Raw genomic sequence first — 26,219 nt, 5'->3', positions numbered from 1 at the left:
TTTGGCTCCTTCTCTGCCCTATCTTGGGTCCATGAGCAAGGACCCCTAAGTTTGATCCAAACCTTCCTGTTTCCCTGCTTATAACTGACTCCGAATGGCAGGCCCCTAGGGCATGGAAGGCCTACTGAGACAACAGATGTAATTCACCTCTCCAAGAAATGTACAAACACAACGTTTTTCCAATAGACCATCTACACCTAAGGAGGGAAAAGGAATTTAATTCAAATTAACTGCAACTACAATGTGTTAATATCTCTAAAGTCTGAATGTTTATGGAATCAACAAAATGAATCTTACCTATCAAAAGTCCAAAAAAATGGAATTAAAGATGTCCTGAGTTGCCCACGTTAGTTTTTTGTTTGTTTGCTTTTTTATTAAAGGAACTTAAAATACTTACAGAATACACTCTTTCATTCATTTCCTGTATTAGAGACACACTTAATTAAGAACAGAAGACAAAAAAATATGTGCACTGAAACTAACTGTAAACCCACGGATGGTAGGGACCACATCTTGTCTCCCTTATTTTCCCTCCCGTTTCGTACAGTGATTCACACATAGTAAGTACTCAATTAAGTTGAAAGGCAATGCATGTTTCAATTCACATTAATGTGGAGGAGTTGCATTGATTTAAGGAGCAGCTGAGATGGAAAGAATAGGTTCAATTTTTCCTGACTTCTGGCTAGCGAGCAGACTGTCTTGAAAACTTCCTTTGCCGAAGCTGACTTGCGTAACATTGGCATCATTAACTGCTGGCCACCGTGCCATTCTAAATGTCTTGATTTGTTTCCACTTTTGCTGACGGTAACAAGATGACTCTCCAACGGTTGTTTTTCCAATGAGAAAATGTGAAAGGTGACTTGAAGCAGGTATTCAGTATACCCGTGTCCTACAGACAGTACATCTGTGAACAAAATGGAAACAAATTATTAATCCAAGCCTTTCTAAAAACAATTTCTCAGAAGTACAATGGATGGTCGCTTGACGATCACTAAAATTATTTAGCTCAACATTTCAAAAATACAACGAGGATCTTTTATGGTGATAATGCTGTTTAAAGTTTTCTTTCCTTACCTTAAATAGTGACTTTGAAATCCATGCCACCTCCAGGTGCAGATCCAGGCAAAACCAAATCAGAAACAGCACATAGCTGTGCATTTTGAAAACAAGGGCTCCCTACCCAGGTAAGGGTTCTGTGTTTTCTTTCCTTGCCATGATAAACAGGAATAAAATCCCTCCTGAGGCCCCAAGCCCGATCCCTTCATGACGAGTATAAGCCCTGCCTGCCTGTGTCCCATCATGTAGCACCAAAGTGGATGGCTAGGAAACAACTGCAGATAGGGAAGCCTGTTGTGAAGCTATCTGGCCAGGTAGGAACACACTTTCTTCTGCAAAGCTCTGAGCTAACCAGGTGGGTAAAAGAGGCACACTATAAACACTTGAAACATCGGCTCCAGTGACAAAGGCCCGGTAAGGGCAGCGTGGAAGGATCCAGATGGGTCCTACCACAGGCTTTTCAATCAGATCCACGCATGTAACACTATCATAAACCAGGGAAGACAGACATCTTTGCAAGAAACATTTCTATTCATTCACATACTCAAGGGCTACTGTCTCTCTGAAATGTCCCATTGCAGACCCATTGCAATGAGATATAAAGCCAACAAACACACAAATAATCCTAGCCTGAATACTCTTAATTTATTTGCTAACTAACTTTATTTATTTGGGTTTTTAAAACTAGGCCAAAAGCAACTGCATACATGTTTAAAATGCCTTTCAGCTCATGAGCAAAAATGTCATACTACACGAGCATTTCAAATCCACCTGGAATCATTTTAGGCTCTTCCTTCTCTATCCATTATATCAAACTTGTCACTGAAGCCTATTACTTCTTAATTTGAAATGTCTTTTGCAGAACCCTTTTCTTCTGAATTTCCACTAAATCTTCCCCCCTTTGTCAGTTCCTGTTCTCCTCACCCTGGAATATGACAGCCTCTTAGCTATGCCTAGGTCTCCTCTGCTGGCGTCTCAGCTCTTTCCCAGTGATGCTGCCTCCACCAGGCCTCCACTTCAGCCACTCTTTCCAATATCCCTCCAGCTAGGGCCCCTCAAGCTTCCACTTAAAAGGAGCGGTGCAGCTGTGACCATCAGCCCATCCTCAGCAGGCAGGGAAAGGAGGATCAACCTCTGCCCACCAGATAGAGGAGCTGGAATTCCTTTTTGGCCACAAATACATTGAGTTCTACTGAGTTTGCTCTGCACTCTGCTTTGTTATCATTTCTCTCACGATTTCCCTACTAACTCCAGATATGTGGCCCCAGTCTTCAGAACTGGCTCCTGCGCTGACCAGCTTTCCCATTTCTTGTAATGCCTTGTGCCTTGCCGCAAACTTAAATCTACTTGACATGGGCCCTGGTACGATTCCACCCCAGCTTCTATTCCAGGACTCCAGCTGCTGGCTGGGATCCAGCTGGGATCCACTGCCATGACCCCACCCTCCCTGACTGAATCTCATCTGCTATCTACATTCTAGTTGCTCAAACCTCCTGCTGATCTGGGTCTCCTCAGGTCCAACACTTTCCCCAAACCAATCCTGAGATCATCACGTCATCTTAGTCACTGAGGACGGTGCAGCCAGGCTCCCAGGCCCTGACATACCTAGTCTTGAGTTCCTCCTGTTCCTGGCAACCTATGTTGCTGAGATCCTGCATAGCAACCCCCTCTTCCCACCCTAGACAAATTCTAACACTATAATATTTTTATAATATCTATCTTTTATTTATTCATTCATTCAGTCAGTCAATTAATTCATCCTCACTTCCTTCCATAAAAAATTTAAAAGGTTACCATTAACTTAAAAAAAAATCTTACACGACCACTGATAGCCTCACCCCTGCCTAATTTTTGAACTATTCCACTTTCCTATTCCACCGCATTTCCTAGTCTCTGATATGAAGTCAGCTTCAGGCACACAGGTCTACTGTCCTCTCAGCTTATTCAGAATCTTTGTTCACCCCCTTGTTTCTGTCTTCTTAATTATCTCTGCCTTCTTAATCACCTCATTTGTGACATGATCTAAGAAGCTTTCCCCAAGAAACAAATCCACATTGACTTATCCCTTATCTGGATTCCTCTGGAATAATCAATATCACACAGTTTAAGTAGTTGGTTTTCACTAAATGTTTCATATACATTAGCTCCCAGGACAGACTGTTAAGTTCTTTGAGAACTGGAAGAAAGGCCATGCCCTGTATGTGCTATGGTGCCTCCAAAGTACTTGATGTTGACCTCTAGTGGGAGAGCAAAGTTTCACTTCCATCTTCCCCCTACCCCTACTTACTCTACTCCCCAACCCCAGCCCCATGCAGGAAAAGGGATGGAAGGCTCAATCAAATTACTGGACTCAACTACACCTCTTAAAAGGGAGTGAAGCTTTTGGTATAATAAGAAAAAGAGGTTCAAGTTTTGCCTTCTGTAGGCTGTGGTCTGTTTAGGGTTTGTCTCTTGGGTTCTCAATCTCTTTGGGTTGCTTTTCTATACTTCCATAGCCAGTGAGGCAAAACACGTATGGAATTGCCTCCCACTTGGGAGATGCTCCCCAACACCAGCCCCCCAGGTAAGGCCTAGGGCAGACTCATTAGACTAGCTCTAATTTAAACCTTTTCTTTCTTTTTTTTGTCTTTGCTCCTGCCTTATCTACTCACTAGTGAGCTGGACCCAAGAGAAAGGGCCAAAGAAGCCTGTCTGTACAAGACACAATATTTCCCAGCAGCTCCACATGGGTACCTGAGCTCATCAGAGACTGTGTTAGGTTCAGGAGTATGGGGGGGTTGGGGGGAGTACCAAGGCAACAAATAAGAATGTACCATATTTCCCCATGTATAAGACGCACCCTTTTCCGAAAAATTTGGGGGTCTAAAAACTGGGTATGTCTTATACAGTGGTTGTATGAGCACAAAAACAAGCATGAAAAAAGCAGGAAATGCAAGTAAAAAAAAAAATCTACAACCACTGTACAAGATGCACCCAGATTTTAGACCCCAAATTTTTTGAAAAAGGGTGCACCTTATACATGGGGAAATACAATATGTGTGTGTATTTGAGGTCTGTCCTGTGCTTATCTCCTCCCAGTACCTGTAGCCACAGGAGATACCTGGGTAAAGATTTGTGGGTCCATCTCAACATACCTACTATCTAAGTATATTCTCAATAAATACTTGTGAATTGGCTTTTCTATAGTAAATGTCTAAACTTTATCAGAATAGACCAAGAAGTCTAGGAAACTTTGAAGTTCTGGGTCAGAGTTGTTCATGATTTTTGTATTAAATACATGCCTCACTAAAACCTTAAGAGTAATTTTATTTCTATAAAGCCATTTCTCTAAGAGCACACCTTTTACAACATAAATCTCTGAGTAGGAGATCTTTTTGAGGGTGAGGATACAAGCAAGACAGATCCTGGGGTTTTGCAAGCCTTCCTGCCAAAGATTAAAGCCAGTGAGTGGGCTTCTATTAGGAAATTTTGAATAACCAGTTGTAGAGGACCAGAGTCCACTGTAGAATCATGTAATAATCATGATATCTCACATATTTGAATATTGAAATAGATCATACACATCCTATATATATGAATTATGTACATAACCTTGATGCACATTTCTTTCATTGGAAAATAATGAATAATGGATGTAGGCATATCCCAAAGTCATGAGATCATTTGTCACTTGTCCAAGTCTGTGGCCAAAACTCCACTTTGAAACAGTGCTCTTAATTAGCATGAGGTGTGATCACCAATTGTTCCCTTCTCCCCTTTTTCCTTTATTAATAAAACTCCTGAATTTTGAGAAGTACACGGCCACAAAGACTATATTTTCAGGCCTTCCTCGCAGCCAGTGTGGCTGGCAGGATGTGAGTAGAAGTTGGGAGTTCAACAACTAGGGAATGCCTTTAAAGAGAATGCTCATGTATCTTCAGACATGTGAATGAGGCCAACTCCCAGCAATAACAGAGAGTGGTACGACGCAAGTTCATTTCTCCCTCACCCAACAATCTAAGCAGAAGCAGCCCAGAGCTTTTATGGCGGCTCTACTCTCTCAGGGAGCTCCTTCTAGCTTGTTTTGGCAACTGTGTTTTTGGAGTCTCTTAACCTGCATATAGGTTAGGCTGCTGTAACAAATATAGCACTATAATTCTAGCTCTGCTGTTCACTAGTTACCTAACCTTGGACAAATTATTTAAACACCATGAACTTGTTTCTTTGTCTATACCTACTTCGTAGGTGGTTGTTAGCAACATAAGACTGTTGTTTTTCTTTTTTGCTTCCCATTATATCCCCAGCTTCTAGCACAGTATCTGTATATATCAATAGTAAGCATTCAACAGAAATTAGTTATTATTGCTGTTCCTGTTGATATGCAAATCTAGACAAATAATGCCATACTTTAACAACTAACCATTAGGCACTTCCAATAAAAATTTAAAGTAATACAACTGATCACCATGGTGTACATTAGATTCTGACCCAAACCTTAGAAAACGTTGTCTGACAAAAGGTTTTTATCTGACTTGTGATGTGATTTATATGAAAATTCTTACATGTTAAACCATTGGTTGTCAATTTAATGAACTAACTTTAATCTTTAAAATTATCTGCTTAAACCAGGCAGCCCTGGAAGGTCAAAGGCACACAACCCCAGTAGTATTGGTTCTGTCCCCCTAGATTTTACTACAAGGTTCCATTGTACATGCATATGAATGCAAAACACCCTGGTTTTTATAACACATTTATGGTTGTGAATTTGTGTTGTAATAGTTCAGAATCTCATGAAAAATAATTCTTGTTTTCCCAAAGGAAGATGGGTACTACTTGCTTCTACAAAAATAGCACGGATGGGAGTTTTCAGTAAAACACATTTCTCCTGTTGAAGAGTACTTAATAAACACACACCCCTGGCTGCTTTCATTTCACCACAAGTGGTACCCATTTGCCAGTCACTGAAGTAATTCAGTCTGATCTGTTGAGGTGATGGATTCTGACAAACTGTAACCCTATCATTAAGGGGAGGGTAGATTATGGTCTCTATGCAGGACATATTAGTGCTTATATTTCTCATCCACGCAGCCTCTGAAACACAGGGGAAAGCAACAAGATAAAAATATAGTTGAAGATGGACTACTGCTTCTCTGTCCAGTGAGTGATATGAGCTGGTCACCAGTCCACACTTTCTACTATGTATATACAAAGTTCTATTTCTTTCTGGCTGATATAAAGACCTTCATAAAGGACACAAAGATTATGCACAAAATTCACCAGTCAGTTAATTTAAGTCTAACTTGAGGCCTTGTGTTTCTACTTTAAAAATCTTATTCTTGGGCCGGCCGAGTGGCACGATGGTTAAGAACTGGCTTGGGACGCCAGAGGGCCCCGGTTCAGATCCCACATATGAGGGCCAGTGACACTGCCCTCCACAGCTAAGATGCTGAACAACAGCTCAACCTGGAGCTGGGCTGCCGTGAGTTGCTGGCGATGGCATAGGCTGCAGCCCCTGTGGCAGTGGGTTGCCATGGGCTACTGTGTGTAGCCAGCAGCCAGCGTGAGTGGCCAGCAGCCGCAGTGAGCGGCTGTTCAGAAGCCGGCAACTGATCTGCCTCTCCTGGGAAGAGCGCAATGATGGTGCCAACTTGGGCCAGTGAAGCAACATCCTCCACAACTAGACTGAAGACCAAAACAACAGCAACTTGTCTGTTCCCCTTCCCCCAACTCCCCACCGCTGTTCCCATCTCTCCAATTCCCCAATAAAAATCTTTTAAAAAAAAAATCTTATTCTTTCCTCTTTTCACCCTGTGTATCTATACAGCCGTTTTACTTCTCTATAATTTTTTAGTTACATACTTAAAGTTCTAATCAGAATGGAGATTACATCTAGAGTAAAATTCATAGTTAGGTGAATTGTAGAAGACAAGTCTGAATTAATGAAAAGTCTAAAAGTATGGGCTATTGTCAAAAAGATCATGATAATAGCAAAACCTGGTGTTTGAGAGTTCGCTACATGAATATCACTGTGCTGAACACTTTACATGCATTATATCACTGAGTCCTCATAACAGTCCTGGAGCAGGTATTATCACCCCACTTTCACAAAGTAGAAAACAAAACCTGAGCAATAGATATTAGGTAACTTGCCTACGGCCGTCTAGCTACTGAGTGACAGAACTACTTTCTGAGTTTGTCTGACTCCAAAGCACATGTTCTTTATCATCACACCATGCTGCTGGGGTCGCCCTTCAATCAGTAACAATAATAAAGCCATAACTCAGATTAGGTTAACACAACTCTACAGTGCTGAGGAACCCTGCATTAGTGAAAAAATGAGCAGTACTTAAAATTAGCTCACCAATTATCTTAGGCAGGTAATAATTACCTGCCATTTATGAAGTACGTACTGCACACCAGGCACTCTCTATACATTAAATCTAACCCTCACAGCAACCTCATAAATTAGATAAGTATCTTCATTTTACAGATGAGGGAAAAGATGCTCAGAGAAGCTAAATAACTTGTCCAAGGTTGCACAGCTAGTAAGCGGCACAGTCTGCACGGTGCCCTTCTGCCACACCACCTCCTTACTGCTCTTGCCAGGTCTTTCTCTAGAGCGCTTCAAAAGACTGCTTTGGAACATAATAGTGCCATCTTCCTATAACTGTATTTATGCTATTTATTAGCTCAGCAAAGCTTTCATTCAGAGACAATACAAAAGTAAACTTTAACCCAGGCCTTGCCCTCATTATCATCAATTCCAAATTTAGTGAGGTCTGTGTTAATGGGTTTTACTGTATATAGAAAAGAGTTTAATAGTCACTTAGCCCTGCTCTCTCTCCATTAACAAGTCTAAAAAGCCACACAAAGGTGAAGGAAGGAAGAGCAGTGACCTCAAAACTAAAACAGATTAGAAGTGCCTATAATTTGTACTCCAGCAAAAAGTCATAATACATATGTCAATACTACAACAATACAGTACATATGCCAGTATGTAACAACAAATTCAACCCTACAAGTTTAAGTGCTCTATTCATCAATTAAAGAAAATTAATCCTAATCAGATGTTCATATTAAGGAATATAGCCATAGCATATCAGCAATAATAATTAAAAGTCCATTTCAAATCTCTTTGGTGAGCAGTGAAATGATCTAACACAGCCAGGCTGCCTGGTCCTTCCTGCAGTGTTGCATAAATATGCGCATTATGTGAACATTCCTGGCTGTTTAACATGGTAGTCTTTGCTCCTCATTCTGCATTTGTTTCTAATGAAAACATGCTTCCATGTGTACCCTGAGTGAGAGAAATGTACACGTTGTAACAGTCATGCACATTGCTGCTCCCAGAGCCAAGTCCATAATACACACGGTTTTCCCACATAGGTCATCACAGCGTTACAAAGATTCCAAACAAACTCTGCCTGCTTTAGAGGGGGCTACCTGAAGCAGTCAGGATGGCACAACTCTGTCAAGTTGCATCATGGTTTTTTTTCTTGTTTTTAGGTCAGCTTGTAAGTGGGCTTCCACATGCCCCTGTGCAAGGGAAATAGCCTTGGGACAAGCAAAACAATCCAGGAGGAGGACAGCTCAGCTATTCTTTCAGGCCTGACACTAGACTCTCAATAGGTCACCTGCTTCCTGGTGATAGAGTCAAAGCTCAAAGGGGGCCAGTTCACTGAGGGCCATCCTGAAGATAGCTTTGCTGACTTAAGAAACCCAGAGTGAACTAATCTTCCGTTGCTACTCTACATAAAGCATAAAAGTATAAGTTACTCTACTATATGAATGTAAATTAATCCGAATATCTGAGACTGCCATAACTCCGATAATCCTTATCTTGTTGTTGCTTGATTGGTTTACAAACCAAGCTCACCAAAGTGTTACCTTAGGATTCAGTCTTTCACTTTTACTCCTAACGCACTTGGCCAGAGCGTTGTAACTATTGCAATTCTTTTACAGTCTATTTCAAGTCCATTGGAAGGCATTACTGAAAAAGAATATGGAGTCTCATTCTCTGAACTTTTCAAAGTCAGAGCAGGAAGAAAACATCCTTCCTGGAAGTATGAGATAAACTCTGAGCTCTCTCAGAGTCTTTCCCAACCTATGATTGTTATTAGTCAGTTAAATCTTATGAGACACCCAGCAATCCCACTTCTAGGAATCTTTCCTACAAAAACACTAGCAGAAGTTCACAAAAATAAAAATACTACCAGGTTCACTGCAGCATGGTTTGTAATCACACACACAAAAAGATGTGTAACAAACTAAACAGCCAGCAGTTGAAGAATGGTTTATTAAGGACCGTCCAAACCACAGAACACTGTAAAGCCATGAAAAATAAGATAGGTGTCTATTTAATGACATGAGAGTGTGTTCAGTGAAAAACGAAAGGTGCAGAAGAAAATGTATAGTGTGTTACCATTTGGGGAAAAAATACAATTGTATCTATACAAATAAATGTATAGAGAGTGAGATTATATGAAACAAAAATATGTTTTAGAAAGATGTAAGTATAAATATATAGCCATGTATATTTTTGTTATGTGATATTCAGGTAAAAATATTTCTATTATATACTTATAAACACATACATTTACATATGCATAGAAAAATCAGGAAGAATTAGTTCAGGCTGCTCTAACAAAATACCATACATACACTGGGTAACTGAAATGAAACACATTTATTTCTCACAGTTCTGGAAGCTAGGAAGTCAAAGACCAAGGTGCCAGCAGATTTGGTTCTGCTTCCTGGCTTACAGGCAGCCACATTTTTGCTGTATCCTCACAAAGTGGGGGGCAAGGAGGGAGAGAGGGAGAGAGAAGGAGAAAGAGAGGGAGAAGAGAGAAAGGGAGAGAGAGGGGGGATGGAGGGGGAGGAGAGAGAGAGAGAGAAAGAGAGAGGGGAGAGAGAGAGAGAGAGAGAGAGAGAGAGAGAGAGAGAGAGAGAGAGAGACCAAGCCAAGCCTCTGGAAAGTGAGATTGAGAAGGGAACACTTGAACTTTTTACTTGTGTACACCATTGTATTTAGGTTTCCAAGCAATTCCCAAAAATTGAGACCCCCTTCCTCTCCTGGGTTCTGATCAAGTTAAGAAGTAATACAAATATAAAACAGATGAGAGGCTAAAATATAACCTTTATTACTGACTGAGGCCAGGGTGGAGGACATAGCTTAGTGTGAAAGCCAACAAGCATGGCTGCCTAAACAACAGAATTTAGGCCATATCCACAAGCCAGGCCTATGCTGGGCTGGGGTGGGCTCCCAGCTGCAGGGAGAATGCGGGCTCTCGGTAGGCAGGCCTTTCTCTAGGTAGAAGGAAGTTGGCAGTTACCTAAGCTGGCCCACTTATTCACTACAAATTCACCAATTAGGTAAGTCCCTCTCCTTCTACTGTGCAGTGAGAAAAAGTGGTCTGCCAAGTAGGAGTGCAGTCTTTGAGAAAGTGGTCTCAGTGGTGGCTGAATCTAGATGGCAACAAACAGGCTAAAGAGTGAATGGTGAGAAGGCAGAGGCAAGTAAGTAGAGAAGTCAAGAAGAATTCAAAGAAAGGAAACACAGTAGGGAATTTAGGAAAGGATTTTTTTTTTTTTTAAGGAATCGGCCAACAAAATGTCAAATGTGAAGTCTAGGCACAGTGATAGAATCATATACAACAAGTGAAGGTTAATGCCTCTTACTGAGATGTGAATAAAAGGGAAGGAAGAGGAAAAGCCACAACGATTTCAGGCAAGGATGAAGGAAAAGAAGTTGAATTCATATCGTGGGATCAGTTTTGTAAAAAGGTGGGCAGGTTGTAGGTCTAAAGCCAGACGACAAAAATTAAACTTGCAAACTGCCACAGGGCTGGCTGTGCTAAAATCATGACAAAAGTTAGCAGAACTAAGACCTACTTGTAAATGTTTTATCATACTGGGAAACTTTTGAGAAATTATGTGGTTTATTATTTATAAGACATTGCTTAGATTAGTATTGATGCATATATACTCTATATCATTCAACATCGTGCATCATAATATTAGTTGACTCACACGCTCCTTTATCCCTAGGAACCCTAGGGACAGTGGCTTAAGCTTGACTGGCCCTGTGTAATTTTTCATTGCAATTCTGGCTACCATTACACCATACTCCCCAAATCACAATGCACTATAGTATAAAGTCAAATGGATCAAAGAAATTGGTGGAAAGATTCATAGTCTAAAAGTCTGGCTCCACACTTTTAACTGATAGAGAAAATTCTGCACCGGATTAACACTGATCTATTATATTTTCATGCCATGGTTTCAAAGGCCACAGAAGTCCTCCTGGTAAACAGGCTTCTGTGAGTTTAAAAAAAAAAAAAAAAAAAGAGGGAGAAGCTTCATAGCTTATAACAGTCTCCCAAGTTATATTCTTTATCACGTTTTAAAGTTAGGTTCCAAGTCTCCATCCCGTGGTGTGCTTTAGCTTTACAACCAGCTGTCCCCCCCTTAACTAGCGGTGTTTGACGTCATCCAGGTTTTGCACAATGTGTGCTACAGCCCCTACTCGGCTTTTCAGCTGCTATTAAAGTTGTACTGCATTTGGTTAAGTGTGGAGGCTGGCACCAGAGAGGATCCATAATGGTGATTATCATGCAAATCAGCCTCCTGCAAGTCCAGCTCCTCAGAGGAGGCCTTCGCGCTGCTTCCCCAGAGTCGCTTCATTGTCCCCAGGATAAAGTGAACCATCTTCGCTGCTGACACTGGACGCAAACAAGATTGGTTCTCCCGACAGAGATTAGTGGACAGCAATGAATCTTTCACTTGGGGTAGAAATATGATCTTATTTAAGAAAATAACTATACATAATTGGGCTTCTGTCACTTTAAATTTTAATGGTGAGAGTAATATGGAGGCTTCTGGAACTTTAAATTACGGCTTTCAGAAGCTTCACACTGAATCTTTCAATTATTCTCTGTAAGTACTTTCTCAAAGCATGTGCCACCATGACATTGATATCACAATTCAAATCTAAATTCAAAACTGACTGCAAGGCTCTGAGCTATGTGCTGGCGTGCCGGCTGCCTCATGTTATCTTTGAACATCTGAGGAGGCGAATCAAGAGGCACTCTCCCCGAGCCCAGCCAGCTGTTTGCCAAATATTCAAATACCCTGGCATGCAGAAGGAGCTTTCAGATTTCCCCACATCAAAATTAGCGACGACCCCCTATTTTTCCCATTAGTTTCTGGCTCACCTACATGCTTTCACGCAGGCCCGCCTGACTCACTCGGCTCAGCGTCTGCTCTCCCTCCCTCACTCACCTCTCAGGCTCCCCCACTCCGGCAATTGGATCCAGTGTGCGCTGCAGAATGGCAGCCAGTTCAGACAAAACCATGGGAGAGAGTTTTCAAATCTGTGTTTCCTTGAAGTGGATCTGAGAGAGAGGAGCTGAGCTGATACATGTAGTAGTAGGAAGACAGAGAGCAAAGAGTGCATGGATTTTACTTAAAATGCACTCATTAGGCTGCAGCAAAAACTGGAATTGGGAAGACAGCAAGGGAAAAGTGAAAAGGCTTTCCTCTCTTATTCTGGTGTCAACTTCCTTATTATGTCCCTATTTTCTGTAATCATTTTAATATTTTATGTTCATATTAAAACAAATGGAAATGGATATGTCTATTTATAGGCTTAGCTTTAGACTGCTTCAATAATTTTAAAATGAGTCCCCTACCTCACCAAATACAGTGCCAAATTTACAACTGTAAATAACTAAATCCAGCTGCACTAATGAATCTACAATGAAAGACAACCCTATTTCACATTATAAGGGTCCTAAAGCAATTTTCCTCAGCTGGGTAACTTAGAACAGAGCGCATGGGAATTTAGAAAGAGAAAGGGACTAAGGTGCTACAACAGCCTCTACCCAAACGGCTCCTCAAATTCCCTGAAGCGGCCACCAGTCCTGGGTGTCCAGCTGGGCAAGGGGTTTTTGATTCCTTCAGAAAAAGTTGGGTCTTTACTTGTTCGTTTCCTGTGACGTGTTTACACTTGGACAGAAGGGGCACAGCAGGGATGCTTTCAGGGCACATTTAGGGGGAAGCCAACCTCACAGGAGTCGTGAATGCCAGATGTCAAACCAGTGTGTGCTGCTGAGCATGCTCCAAGCACGATGCACAGGCACCAAATCATGGTCTGAGGAGGCTCTGCTGTCCTGATCTGGGGCCTTTCCTTAGCTGCAGGCAAGGCCTGGAAGAAATGTATGTCATTTAAAAATAACAATAATAAAAGTTGCTGATATGAGTGTAAAAATTACCCAAGAACTAGACGAGTTGATGGCATTCCTGTTCTGCCAGTCAAATATATTCACTCCATCAACCCAAATCATCATAATGCAAACAACTTACTTCTGGGAGCCTTGGGTGGCAAAGGTTAGGAGGCCCACGTGTGGAGTGGCCATAGTGTTGCTGACTGACATTATTTCCTTAAAACAGCCTCAAACGCTGCTTTGCACTGAGATCAGGACTATACATAATGCCCAGTGGGTGCTCTTCTGAGACACTGCCCATTGGCAGAGAAACAAAATTTTTAAAACCCACGTTGATTTTGGAGCCCAAAGCAGTATAATTACAAATCCTGTCTGGCTTGAATATTTAAGGCTTATGGAGTGTTTCAAAACCAAAAAGGGTTCTACAAAAATCATTTCGCCCAGATCTTTACTGTGCTCTCACTACATGCCATGTACCATATACTGGAATGAGCCAGCTCTCATACCACTGGGTTTCTCTGCAGAATTGAGTACCATGGTTTGCCCCTTCATCTTAAAGTTCCTTCACTTCCGTAAAAGTTCTCTCCCTCTTAGAGGGGTCTACTTCCCCGATCACTCTGTCCTTTTAACTTATTCCTCTTCCTCATCCCTGTCCTCATTCACTATATCAACAAGGGATGAAGGGTAGTAATCAAAATCACTCAGTGATATATTTTTTCAAACTATAGAGACACTTTCCACCCCCATTTGCAAGTCATTACCTATATGGACCACTCACTATTTCTAGCTGGAGTAAATCATATTCTTTCCTTAAAAGCTTTGGGATAAGGAAAAAAAGTGCTAGTAATCTCTGTACTAAACGCTTCCTGTTGACATTATCTACTCCTGTGATTTCAACTATCACTTGTATGCTTATAATTTCAAAAATAACACTTTAAGCCCAGACCAACACATGCAAATGCCTAGTGGACCTCTGTTTCCGAATGATATACTACCTCAAACTCCAAAAGTGCAACAACAGATCTATTATCACTTTTTTCTCTTCCTTTTTTCAATAGTATCCACTCAGTGGGTACTTCACACTTCCCATTCCCACTGCATATTCATCAAATCTTTCACAGGTCCCTTCTCTTCTTCCTCAGGAACACATCTTAGGAGGTGTCTGCCATGCGCCATGTCCCACATGGACCTCTGCAGTAGCCTCCCCACTTCAAGTTATCCTCCTCCATGTGCTCCTGGTTCCTACTGATGAAAGCAGGACATCCAAGAATGCAGCACTCATAATATACAATTTGATTTTTGATAGCACACAGACCAACTTTTAAAATATCTATATATTTTAGTAAGTTTAGAAAAGTAGTATTAACATAGCAAACTGGGATTTTAAGTTAATATTGAGTTTGCTTTTAAAATAAATTTTAATATAAAAATCAGACAATAAAAATAAAAATTAATTCAAGTAGTATCCAGACATTTTTAAAAAGATAAAAGTGGTACATTGATCAATGAAGTTTGGGAAGCTTGGTCCTACAAAACAGGTCTAAACTTCTGAACATGATATTGCAAATGCTACATAATCCTCTTCATCGGCAGCCGCTATCTCTTCCCACATTCCCTGCACTCTACTTCAACCTTCTGTGTATCAGCTTTGCTATATAACAAAACAACCCAAACCTAGTGGTTAAAATAATATTTTATTTAGTTCCTAATCATGCAGTTCAGCTAAGTGATTCTTTCTGGGCTGACAACTGATTTCCCCGTGACCCTCCCATGCGTCTGTGGTCAGATGACAGATCGGCTGGTCACCAGATGATCTCACTTACATGACTGGTGGCTACAGATTGTCAGCCAGAGCCTCCGTGCTCCTGCAGGTGGCCTCTTACTTCCACCAGGACAACCTGGGCTCATTCACAATATGGTCTCAGGGCTCCAAGAACAGAAGACCCAGAGCATACGCACTTTTCCAGTCTCTTCTTGTTTCACATGCTAATGTCCATTGGCCAAAGTAAGTCACATGATCAACCGAAATTCAGTGATGAGGAAACAGACTCTGCTTCTTAATGGAAGGGTCTTCAACATCACATTGCCAGGGGTTAGATGCAGGACAGGGTAGACTTTGTAACCACTGTTCCAATCTACCATTCTTACCATATCCCAAACATGCCAGGCATATTCACACATGCGTTCATGCTGTTCCCATCACCTGAAATGAATTATCAACCTCCTTCTGTCCTTCTGGCAAATTCTTACTTCTTGTTCTTCAAAGCTCTCAAATATAGCATTCCCTGACATCCTCTTTCGAGTTAATTTTTCCCTCATATGTTCCCATGATCCCTTGCACATGCCTCTATTATAGCATTCAGCGAATTATATTTATGTCTCCCTAAGTAGACTGTCCTTGTACCACCAGCATCTAGCACAGTGCCTAGCAAAGAACAGGCATTCAATAAATGTTCACTAAACTAAATTTAGTTGAATAAATTCATTAAGATTAAAGTCTCCCTCAAATAATCCTGTATTTAAAAGACTGAAGGTGTAATGACACAAAACTGTCCTTATGAGTAAGTAGGACTAATTAGATCCACTTCATCTCATTTGAAGGGCTCCAGGATAATGCTCCCAGCCAAGAGCATTTTTCCTGTGGGACTGGCACAAAGCCTAAACTTCCAGCATTTATTATTCTAAGTCTCAAAATGTTTTGCTGTAGTGCAAAGAGCATAGGCTTTGGAGTCTGAGACACTGGGACCCAAAACCTAGCTACTTGTGTGATCCTGACAATTCACTTAAGACATTTCTCTGCCAGTTTTTACATCCATCCATACAGCGTTATCTGTGTTCCAATACATATGGACAGTGCCTGCCATACACATAACACACATCAAGCCACAGAGTCTTCTATTGGAAAAGCAAATGACCTGGGAGGGGGTAACCTCAAGCCTTTATGGTAACATCTGAGGAGAGTGGGAGACGGGGAAGAAGAAGAGAGTGAAAGAGTCACAACTTTACAATTTTACTGAGAGCCAGGGTTGTGGCTTGTTGTTATTAAACAGGTATATCAGTTTTCAGGGACCCATCAAGGAATAAAAGTTTCTTCCTTGTATACGGACGGAGGTAGTATACAATGACTACCTCTGGTAATACAGGACTTAGGAATTGCTGCATAATTTTGCTGGGCATCAATATGGAGTCAACATTTTTACATATACTTAGACAAGACTACTGGGGAAAGTCTTAAGGAAGAAAAGAGTTTGTTTAAAATGATATTACTCTAGAGTGTGGGAATGGAGTCAATGGAATTGTAATAGAGAAGTATGATATCGGGGGTGGGAGGGCAGTAGGTGGGGGAGGGGGGTTGTTACTTTGTGAGGGTGAAAAGGATAACTAGTGCATTGTTCTGTACACCTGAAACTAACAATAAAAAATAAGAATAATAAAAAAATAAAATAAAATGATGTTACTCTAATCTTTTTAATGCATATGTTCTCATTCTATCCCCTTTTACATTTAAAAGTGTAGTTTGGTAAACAAGTTTTTTTCTCCTTACCTGAGGATACAATTTTTTAAGTGAGAAAAATGAAAAGCATGTTACAAACACACAATTCTAAACTTCAAATTATGTCACTTCTATAGGAAATATTACATTCAAATCAATATAAAGTGAGCTTTAGACACACTGAAATCCTGTTTCAAAGTAAAGCCAAATTTAATGTATTTTAATAAAATCTTTAAACTTCCAAAAATCCCAGTAGGAACTTGCCTCCTATAAGGAGTCTCTGCAGTTGACCCTCCTGAGGCTGTTCTCACATCTCAATGGCAGCGCTGAAGCCTTTCTGCACATGGAAACAATCTACACTGATTGATATTTAGCCCTGTAAATGAATCTCCATCATTTCCCCTGTGATCTGTCACCCCAGCTATACTGTAAACTTCCTGGTACCTAGGATTCTGCTTTCTGTATTTTCTTAACCCACCTCTCTCACTCCCAGCACCCAGACTATACTCAGTAAATGTTCATTTACAGCTCACAGGAAATGTATAAGTAACGTTTGCTGATGGCAAATTCCTTGGTCCATTCAAGTTCAGATCAAGACCCCTACGGACCCTAAACACTGAAATATTATGGTACCCCACCCCATGTACATATAAGTCAAAGTAAAAATAAGGCACAAAACTTACATATATGTTCAAATTAAAATAGCTTCTTCTGGCAAAGTTTTAAGTAAACTCATCAAAGGCTGGACTCCTCTCTCATTCTTTACCTTCCCCAGTGTGAGATGAGAGGGTGGGAGGAAGAAGGCTGGCTGAGCGAGTACACAGGCATGTGTCTTTGATTTCTTGGCTCTGGGTCTGCTATAGGATACCTCAATTGTGAATTAATGTCATCAAACTATGTCAGTATATTAATTATGGGTATGCATGATAATATTAATTATCAAATAATTGCCTAAATCCATATGTATATTTGATGTTCCCCTTGCAAGGGTTCAAATTCTATTGCAGGTATGTAGCAGAACAGCTTAACATAATATGAATAGAAACAATGTAGCATACTGCTTTGTCTGCTGTTACAATTGTATCATAGTTGCATACAGAAAAGGAGGTGCAATAAATGATTGCCAGCAAAGCACAAAGAAGCACAAGTTCTTTCTTTGCATTTTATTCCAGTAGACTCCAATATTTGATAAGGCAACAAGTGCCAAATTATGTTTGGGTAAACCTTCCATAAATAATGTTTTCACAGCATTCACAAAGTCTAGGATGCAGATGCTAATCATAAAACCAAGTCAAAACTACTGTAGTTGCAATTAAAACTAAAATATTTTCACTTATAATGTGATTCTCATATCCATAGTAACAGATATTGGTTAATATTTTCATTAAATTTGAATAGTACCTTATGTTTAGATATAATTGTGTCAGCTGATCTGTTTCCACTTTTAAATTTTAAAATCTGAGTGTGTGTCTCATGAGTTGAATACTTTATTTTGACATACCCAGGTAGACCTTTGTTTTATAACAAAAAATGTTTGGATACCTAGGAAAACAGCATCAAAAATCAGAAATTTCTGGTGATTGTACAGTCACTTTACTTCTGATTATACAGGAGCTTTTAAACAGTAAGTTTCTTCACTGACAATGAAGTACAACAAGAACACAAATTTAGAAATGAGATTAAATAATTTAGTATCTTGTCATGTGATCATTTCTGATTGGTTCTAAGATGTGTCTAATATTAAAAAAAGAAGAAGGAAGGAAGGAAGGAAGGAAAGAAGGAAGGAAGGAAGGAAGGAAGGAAGGAAGGAAGGAAAAGAAGGAAGGAAGAAAAGAGAAAAGAAAAAGATTTCCCTTGGTGGCTTTGGTCTACGAGTAGAGGGTGTATTATGTCCATTAAATAGGAAACCAAGGATTATTTGAACAAATAATATTACAGCTCTAGAAAATGACTGATGGTCTTTGCAGAAGCCCAGACTGGTTTCATCTTTCTTGAGATTTTTATCACTGATTTGTTCTTAGTCATGTGCAGTCACTAAGGCCAGCAGAGGTAACAAGTGTTTGATGTATGACGCTTGAGCCACTTTTGTCAGACTACATTTATTTTAAGCCACAGTCCTACTTGGTACTCTTATATGTATTTGTTCTTGGGCTTTAGTTTTTTTTCTTGTTTCTAGCGATGAGTCAAACAGATATGGCAATTATAATAACACTACCCTCTAAAGCTCTACAAAAATAACATATATCGGCTTCCTTGTAAGGAATGCTGTCCATTGCAGATTAAATAAATGACTATAGAGCATGCACCTCAATATAAATTTACTCTTTGTTTTGTCGCCTTATTTGAACAGCTTACAACATATCCCTTACCTTTTAGCATACATTATCCATTTCAATTCAATCCATCTTTTACAATCTGCAGCAAGCCACAGAAGTTCTCTTCTAGTTGAAAGGAAATTTCAAGGAGGAGGGGTGTGGAAAAACACATTTAATTTATCCTATTGAAAAGGGACTGTTCTAAATGGTTTCTGAGCACTTTTGCATCTTCTTACACACTGCAAATCAGCTTAGATGTCTTAATCAGTGGCTAGAAACATATCCTTATCAGTAACATATTCATGAAAGATGGTATGTGTATGAGCTGCGAAATGTTTGGCAGAGACCCAGGAATAAAAAAGAAAAAGGATATGGTAAAGAGTTGATGGAATAGCTTTGTGTTACTACCCTATTCATTTGGGGAATTTTCTATCATCTCTGTTTGCTCTATTTGGAAGAATAATAGACAAACCAACAGAATGTCAGATTCCTATGACTTGATTCTGTCTATATATAGATACACATACTGTAAAATTATCCAGGATGGAAGCATATCTATGCACAGCGGTGAATGTAAGTACATAGATACATTCTCATCTCTCTTTCTAAATGTTCCTATTCAGGATACGATCTTATGTAAAGTTAGTGCTCTTCTGTTTTGACAGCCTAAACATTGTCTAAACATTATTTCACAAAATCAAGAGATCTTGACAATTAATTTCCATAGTCAAAGGTCTTCTCAAACTGGGCAACTCCCCCTGGAACTTAGGAGCCACCACAGCAGCCTGTGTGCATGAAAGAGCAAGACAATTCATTAGCCGCTTCTGCAGCAACTCAAAGTGGTGGGGGATGTCAGCCCCTGCTCTGGCGCTTCAATACTAATGAGAGTCATTGCATATTCATAACCCCAAATACAGTCAGCTTCTTGTAAAAACTTTTGTCACCCAGGCTTCATGGCAAGAGCAAAGCACAGCACAGTCCGTGTCATGGCACTGCCGCCAAGTGAGTGCAAGAGCAAGATTGATTGTTTCCAACATAGCCTGACGGGGAACTAAAAGATGCTGCCCTGAGGGCCCTAAAACTCTGCTTAGTTTGATTGCGAAACCCCAAATAATCAAAGACACAAAAAAGGAGGCAGGGGCGGTGAATGTGTATGTCTACATATACATATATACACACATATACACTATACATAAATACATATATAGAAAGAACACTTCAAATAAGGAATTTGCCTAATTGAGTAATTATCTGTTAGGAATGTAAAACCACTCACATCAATTCTTATCGTGTTGCAAGAAGAATGGTGTGCCCAGTAAACTTGTTCTCACATTGCAGAAACACCGTGGCATGTCTTAATAGAAACAGATTTCTGAAACTGTCTGAAGTTTCCCGTCATTATCAATACCAAAGCTTAGTGAACTGAGCCTGTCAGCTCTGCCAAACCCAGAGCTACCTGGAATCCAGCTCCTCAGGCAGCTTTTTATGTTGTTGTCACTGCCTCCCTCGCTTTGTCATCATCATGATTATGATTAGTTTCCAGAAGTAAGCCATTCAGTGCACTTGCCAGGAAATCCTAAGGGGTCGGCACTACACCAATTGACCCCAAAATACCTGTCCATTTGGGGTAGCTACCAGCATCCCCTGGAGTCAGAGAAAGGAAATGTATGTTTCAGCACCCACTTTGAAAAAGCCTTGAGCATTTTTTCACTCATAATGATGTCTTCAGCTAGAATGCCAGAATACTTCCACATTTTTCTGACAGGCATAGAGTCTATAAACTACCCATAAAAATTAAGTAAAACAGGACAGTGAAAGAAAAGTTTCTAAATTTGATCACACAGAGTTGCTAAAAGTTATTTCCAGACACATAACGTGTATAAATATCTGCAGAGCTAAAAACAAATCAGAACTATTGGGAGGATGGTGGGGGATAGATGATGAGGTGTTGTGGGGGAAGGGGGCTCACTAAACTAGTTTATATCTTAGTCACAGACACACAAGCTTCGAAAATAGAAGGATTTGTGTTTATGATTGATTGAGGTAACTGATTATCCACAGATATTTTAAGTGTTGAGACATTAAATTGTCAGCTCTATCAGTTTGATTGCAGTAAAACATGAAAACATTGACTTTTGTCTAGTTAGAGAAATTTATTTTTCCCAGAATGACAATCCTTTAAGTAGAAGCCAGGCAGCTTGCCAGATTTCCATGTCATACACTGAAGTTTGCAAATGCAACCCATATTTTCATGTGTTTTTCAAGGTTCAATGAATGGTGCATAGGTCTTTTGCAAATGGTCTTGTAATAAACAGATTCCTGCAGTATGCTTCATTCTTTAACTCTGAGAAAAGTATTTACTCATTTTGAAGGGAAAAACACACTAGCTTTGTATTCATGGAGAACACGTTACCAGTGCTCCTCAGTTATTTAAAGTATCTCTCAAAAATAAAACAACCCTCTTTGGACTACTATACTGTGAACAAGTTTGATTAATATGTTTTATAAGCCTGAAATAAATGCTCATCATAACTGTCAGTAAGCTGACAGCTTTCAAAAGTCTTTGTTCCCAGAATGAGTGATTTGTCTGATGTTCTATAAGATACCATATTCCAGCCTAAAAGGAAGATGTTACAATCAAGTAAATTCTACTAAAATCTGATTGCTGTTACATCAGCCTTGTATTCTGGATCTCTGCATGCCCTCTATGTGTGCATGCTATTTTATAAAATAAGAATACCACATCTTATTTGTTATTATTGCTTGTCAGAACATCTGTGCTTTTCATTGAGCAGAACTGTGGTTCCAGTGTTTAAAACCTAGTCCATTATAAGATAAAAAATGTCAGATGTTATATACAGTCAATCCTTTTAATAAAATCTGTGAGTGGGAACTCATCACTAGGCCTGATGATTTAAATGAAAACACCAATCAAAGGACAGATGTGGTCATTAATTCTACTAAAACACCAATATCTCTATATTTGATGCATATTTTCTAAGCATTTATTATAATCATTGAAATACAGTATATTTTCAAGACCAGCAGATCATTGACCCCTCCATGTCTGAGTTCTGCAAAAAGTAGTAAATACGTAATACCTAGAGCAAACAAGGTACCTGAGCAGCTAAGCAAGCTACACCAACTAGAATAACACTTCGTCCTGACTCCTTTAGCCAATCACCTGGTGTCCTGGAACACTGGATCTGCTTGCCCAACTTATCACATCTCAGAGAGTAATTACTATAATAAGTGCTCATTAAATTAGACATTCTCCTACTCTTTTGTTCCAACTACCACTGATGCTTCATCGTTGTTCTGTGGCAGAACTCTACAAAAGCACCTTGTCTATACACTGCTTACAATTTCAGTTCCTTCTGTCAACATGCTTTCCTCCTTGATTTAGTTCTACCTACTTTCACATTATGCCCACAAATGTTAAAATTACAGATCATTTTCCATTTAACATCTCTCCTTTTTTTAATTTATGTTTTTCCTAATCTCTAAGAAAGGGTCATTTTTATAACAATTGTGCTTTTTACTCCTATATCACCTCTATCCACAAGAAGTCATTTTTCATTTTCTTATTTTCTAAGCTGCCAAGAAACCACAGGTTCTGTACATACACTCTTTGGTACATTGTAAGCATTACTGCTCTTCATCTTGATATATGCATTATTTGATTTTAATGAAATTTATTTTCATTCTTAATCTGCTCTCTATACCATAATTATCCCTTATAATTTCTGATATATTGTAGCAGTTCTAAAAACAATTTTCTTTCATGTCTTATATATTAGTTTCCCCACTTTTGTTATACCTCATCTCTTACAAGATTTTAGCTCACAAATTAGATCAAAAGAAGATGACTTATTTTGTTCCCCTGTGTTGGTTTTCTTCCTTTAAGGAAACCAGAATTCCCTTGTAGCCAAATTGAAACAATCTATATGCTATTTACGTGCTTATAATAGTTCCATAATGTCAGAATTCCACAATGTTTTCTAGACCTTCAAATTCTATTCTTCCTGAATAGAATTATGTTGTTAACTCTAAGAAACATAGGGAAATGGCACCGGCTCAGGTTGGGTTCCTCTCTGACATTACGAGTACCGTTTCCAAAGTACCTGGATGGCCTCGGCTCAGTGCAACTGCTGAAGTGGCTGCAAGTATGATGCTTTTAACAGTGCTCCTTTGACTGCTCTCTTGTCTATCCTGAATCATTTTTTTTATCATCTGTCCTCTAACTTTTAAAGTTCACAATGACCTTGTCATTCTAGTCATAGCAGCCACCCTTACCATGATTATAAACTTAACCTAGAATTTCCACACTTCACTCCTTCCTATGTCTCATTCCAGGTGCACACATAAACCTAAAGAAAGAGTAAATTTTATTGCAGCTACCTAAATAAATTTCTTCCTAACTACCCACTGACAGTCTCTCTTAGAATTCCATGAACCCTGGGTCCAAGTATAGACTTTGCCCCAGTGCCTAATTTTTTTTCCATATATTCTTTTTTTTAAGTACATGTCAATATTTACCAACTATATCTGCACGCTAGCAATATGTAAAAAGACAAGTTGTCTCTTCTTAAAGCTAGTGAAATATAAGATACCCCCTCCCCTATATTAAGCCATTAGGACATGTAAAGCTATTTGCTTTCTACCTTTTCTTTACTAGAAGGAATGATCACTTTAGTGCAGTGATTTTCGAACTGTATTCAGGGGCGTGTCAGAGGTTCTTTATAGAAGAAAATGAGTGAAGGGGACAGATACTAAATGGAAGATACTCCAGCACACCATCACTTTTTGTTTATAACCTTTTATTTTCAAACAATTTTAAACTTACAAAAAAGTTGCAAGTTTAATATAAAAAACTCCATTTGCTTGACCCAGATTAATACTTTGCCACAATTGCTTTATCATTCTTTCTTACCCTAGTCCCTCCCCTTTTCTCCTTCTTCTCCCTCCCTCCATCTCCCCCCCTTTCTCTCTCTCTCTCTCTCTCTCTCTCTCTCTCTCTCTCTCTCGCTCTCTCTCTCTCGCTCTCTCTCTATATATATATATAGAGATAGATAGATAGATATAGATATAGATATATATAGATATATATAGATATATATTTTTTCCCCTGAATTGGTTTGAAGTTAAAAACACCATGTTCCACTATCTCTAAATATTTCAGTATGGATTTTCAAAGAACAAGGACATTTACTCACATTATCACAGTATAGTAATCAAAATCAAGAAATTTAGTACTGACATAATGCTATTATCTGATCTATATAGAATGTATCTAAATTTTGCCAATTGTCCCCGAAATACCCTTTATAGCAATTTTTTTTCCTGGTCCAGGTCAGCCCTTCTTTGTCTTTCACAACATTAACATTTATGAATAACACCAGCAATTTCTTTTGTAAAAATTCCTCAATTTGTGTTTCTCTAACATTTCCTCATAATTAGATTTAGGTTACATATTTTTGGCAGTTATACAATATAAATGATGTTGTGTTCTCAGTGTATCATATCAGGAACCAACTGATTTTGCTTTGTCCAATTATTGGCAATATAACTTTGATTAATTACTTATATAGTTAAGGTGGTGTCTACCAGGTTGCACCACAGTAAAGTTCTGTTTTTCCTTGACAATTAAAGGGTAATTCATGGAAAGATAGTTTTAAGGCTGTAAATATCCTAGTCCTCAACAAATTCTCACCCACTGGTTTTAGCTTCCATTGACGATTCTTGTCTGATAGTCAAAATGCTGCAAAATGGTGATTTTCTAACACTACCATTACTCCTACAATTTTTCAGTTGGTGTCCTAGTCTGTTATTTACTTATTTATAAGTGTGGACTCATGGATTTTTTTTTTTTACTTTAGTGAATTAAAACTTATTAACCTCATTATTTTGAAGCTTGAATCGTCTCAGATTTGGCTAGTGGAAACCCCTTTGATCTGATGCCTGTGGGTTTTTTGTCATGTCCTATAATTTTTTTGAGTTGCAGCATCACTTTTATTTTATATTTTGGGATTTGTTTCCAAACAATTCTTTTAAAAGTTTCAAACCCACTTTGGGGAAAAAACAAACTTTTTTCTCTGTTTTTCCTTATTCGAAGTCAGGTTTGTACAAAAGTTCCTAGAATATAGAGAAGACAGAAGAAATTACGGTAAACCCTTGTTTCTGACCATGCTGTCCCTTCAGCCTGCCAGTTGTGCTCCTGCTGGGGGCTCGACATCTACTGTGTCCTTTGTGTGGGACCCTCCTCCCCATGTACCTGCAGGGCCTGTTCCTTCATCTCCTTCAGTCACAGCTCAGACTTTCCTTCTCAGGCGGGGCCTTCCCTGACTACCATTATTAGAGTGGAGCCACGGTTTTCAAATTTTTCAAAGCACCAGGTTTGAAATCCCGTTTGATGATAACCCCTTTATTCCCAAAGCTTCATTTCAGAGCAAGATATAAAATGATAATAATTTAACCCATAAACGGTAAGTCAGAAACATGATTTCAACGCTTACTGGTTTATTTTCCCATAATACATTGATAAACTTTCTAACGTGTTTTTGCTGGTGTACACATAGTGCTTCCGGGTAATGGAAACAAAGTAGATGTTATACACCCTGGTGCTTCTGACTTCCATATTTGATTCCTTATTCAATTCACTCCCTTATTACACACAGCACATCCCCTTCTCTATCACTTTACTATGAATTAACCCAATGTTTAGAGTTGTTTTCTCCGAAATAAAAGCAATAATAAACAAGAATAATGTAGAACTATTTGTCTTTTCCTATGAAACACTCTCTAAAAGAAAATCTTTTTAACTATATAACACTCATCATTGGCTTTTCCCAAGTAAGTCTTTAAAAAAACAAACAAAAAATCTTCAACAAAGAATCACAGGTAATCAACATGGAAGAGATAGCCACAAGCTTTACAAGTAATCAAGTGCTTTCACTCACATTCAGCAGAGGAACACTTTGCCCTGAGTACATTGCTTCAATATACAATTCAGTATCACTGCATTTCATAGATTAGGGTTCAAGGTGTCCTTGCTAAAACACACAGCAAGTTCCATGACTGATTGGGCTTGCTCAAAGCAAACTCAGTAAGTGATTACTATCAATTATCAGTTTCTTAGAAGGTCTTAAG

The 26,219-nt window shown here is 39.2% G+C and overlaps 1 long non-coding RNA gene across 1 annotated transcript; it reads right to left on the bottom strand.

Annotated features, from left to right (window-relative positions):
* Window positions 1–572: 572 nt before the first annotated feature.
* Window positions 573–12,465, bottom strand: LOC109389945 (uncharacterized). The gene is made up of 2 exons (XR_002125484.1): window positions 12,319–12,465; window positions 573–904 (listed from the first exon to the last, which is right to left on the bottom strand). It is a non-coding gene; the product is annotated as an uncharacterized LOC109389945 (long non-coding RNA).
* Window positions 12,466–26,219: the final 13,754 nt, after the last annotated feature.

The sequence above is a fragment of the Hipposideros armiger genome, unplaced genomic scaffold, assembly GCF_001890085.2.
Source record: "Hipposideros armiger isolate ML-2016 unplaced genomic scaffold, ASM189008v1 scaffold_252, whole genome shotgun sequence".
NCBI classification, from domain to species: Eukaryota; Metazoa; Chordata; class Mammalia; order Chiroptera; family Hipposideridae; genus Hipposideros; species Hipposideros armiger.
Note: the sequence above shows the minus strand (reverse complement) of the source record. Positions and strands in the feature narration are given on the sequence as shown.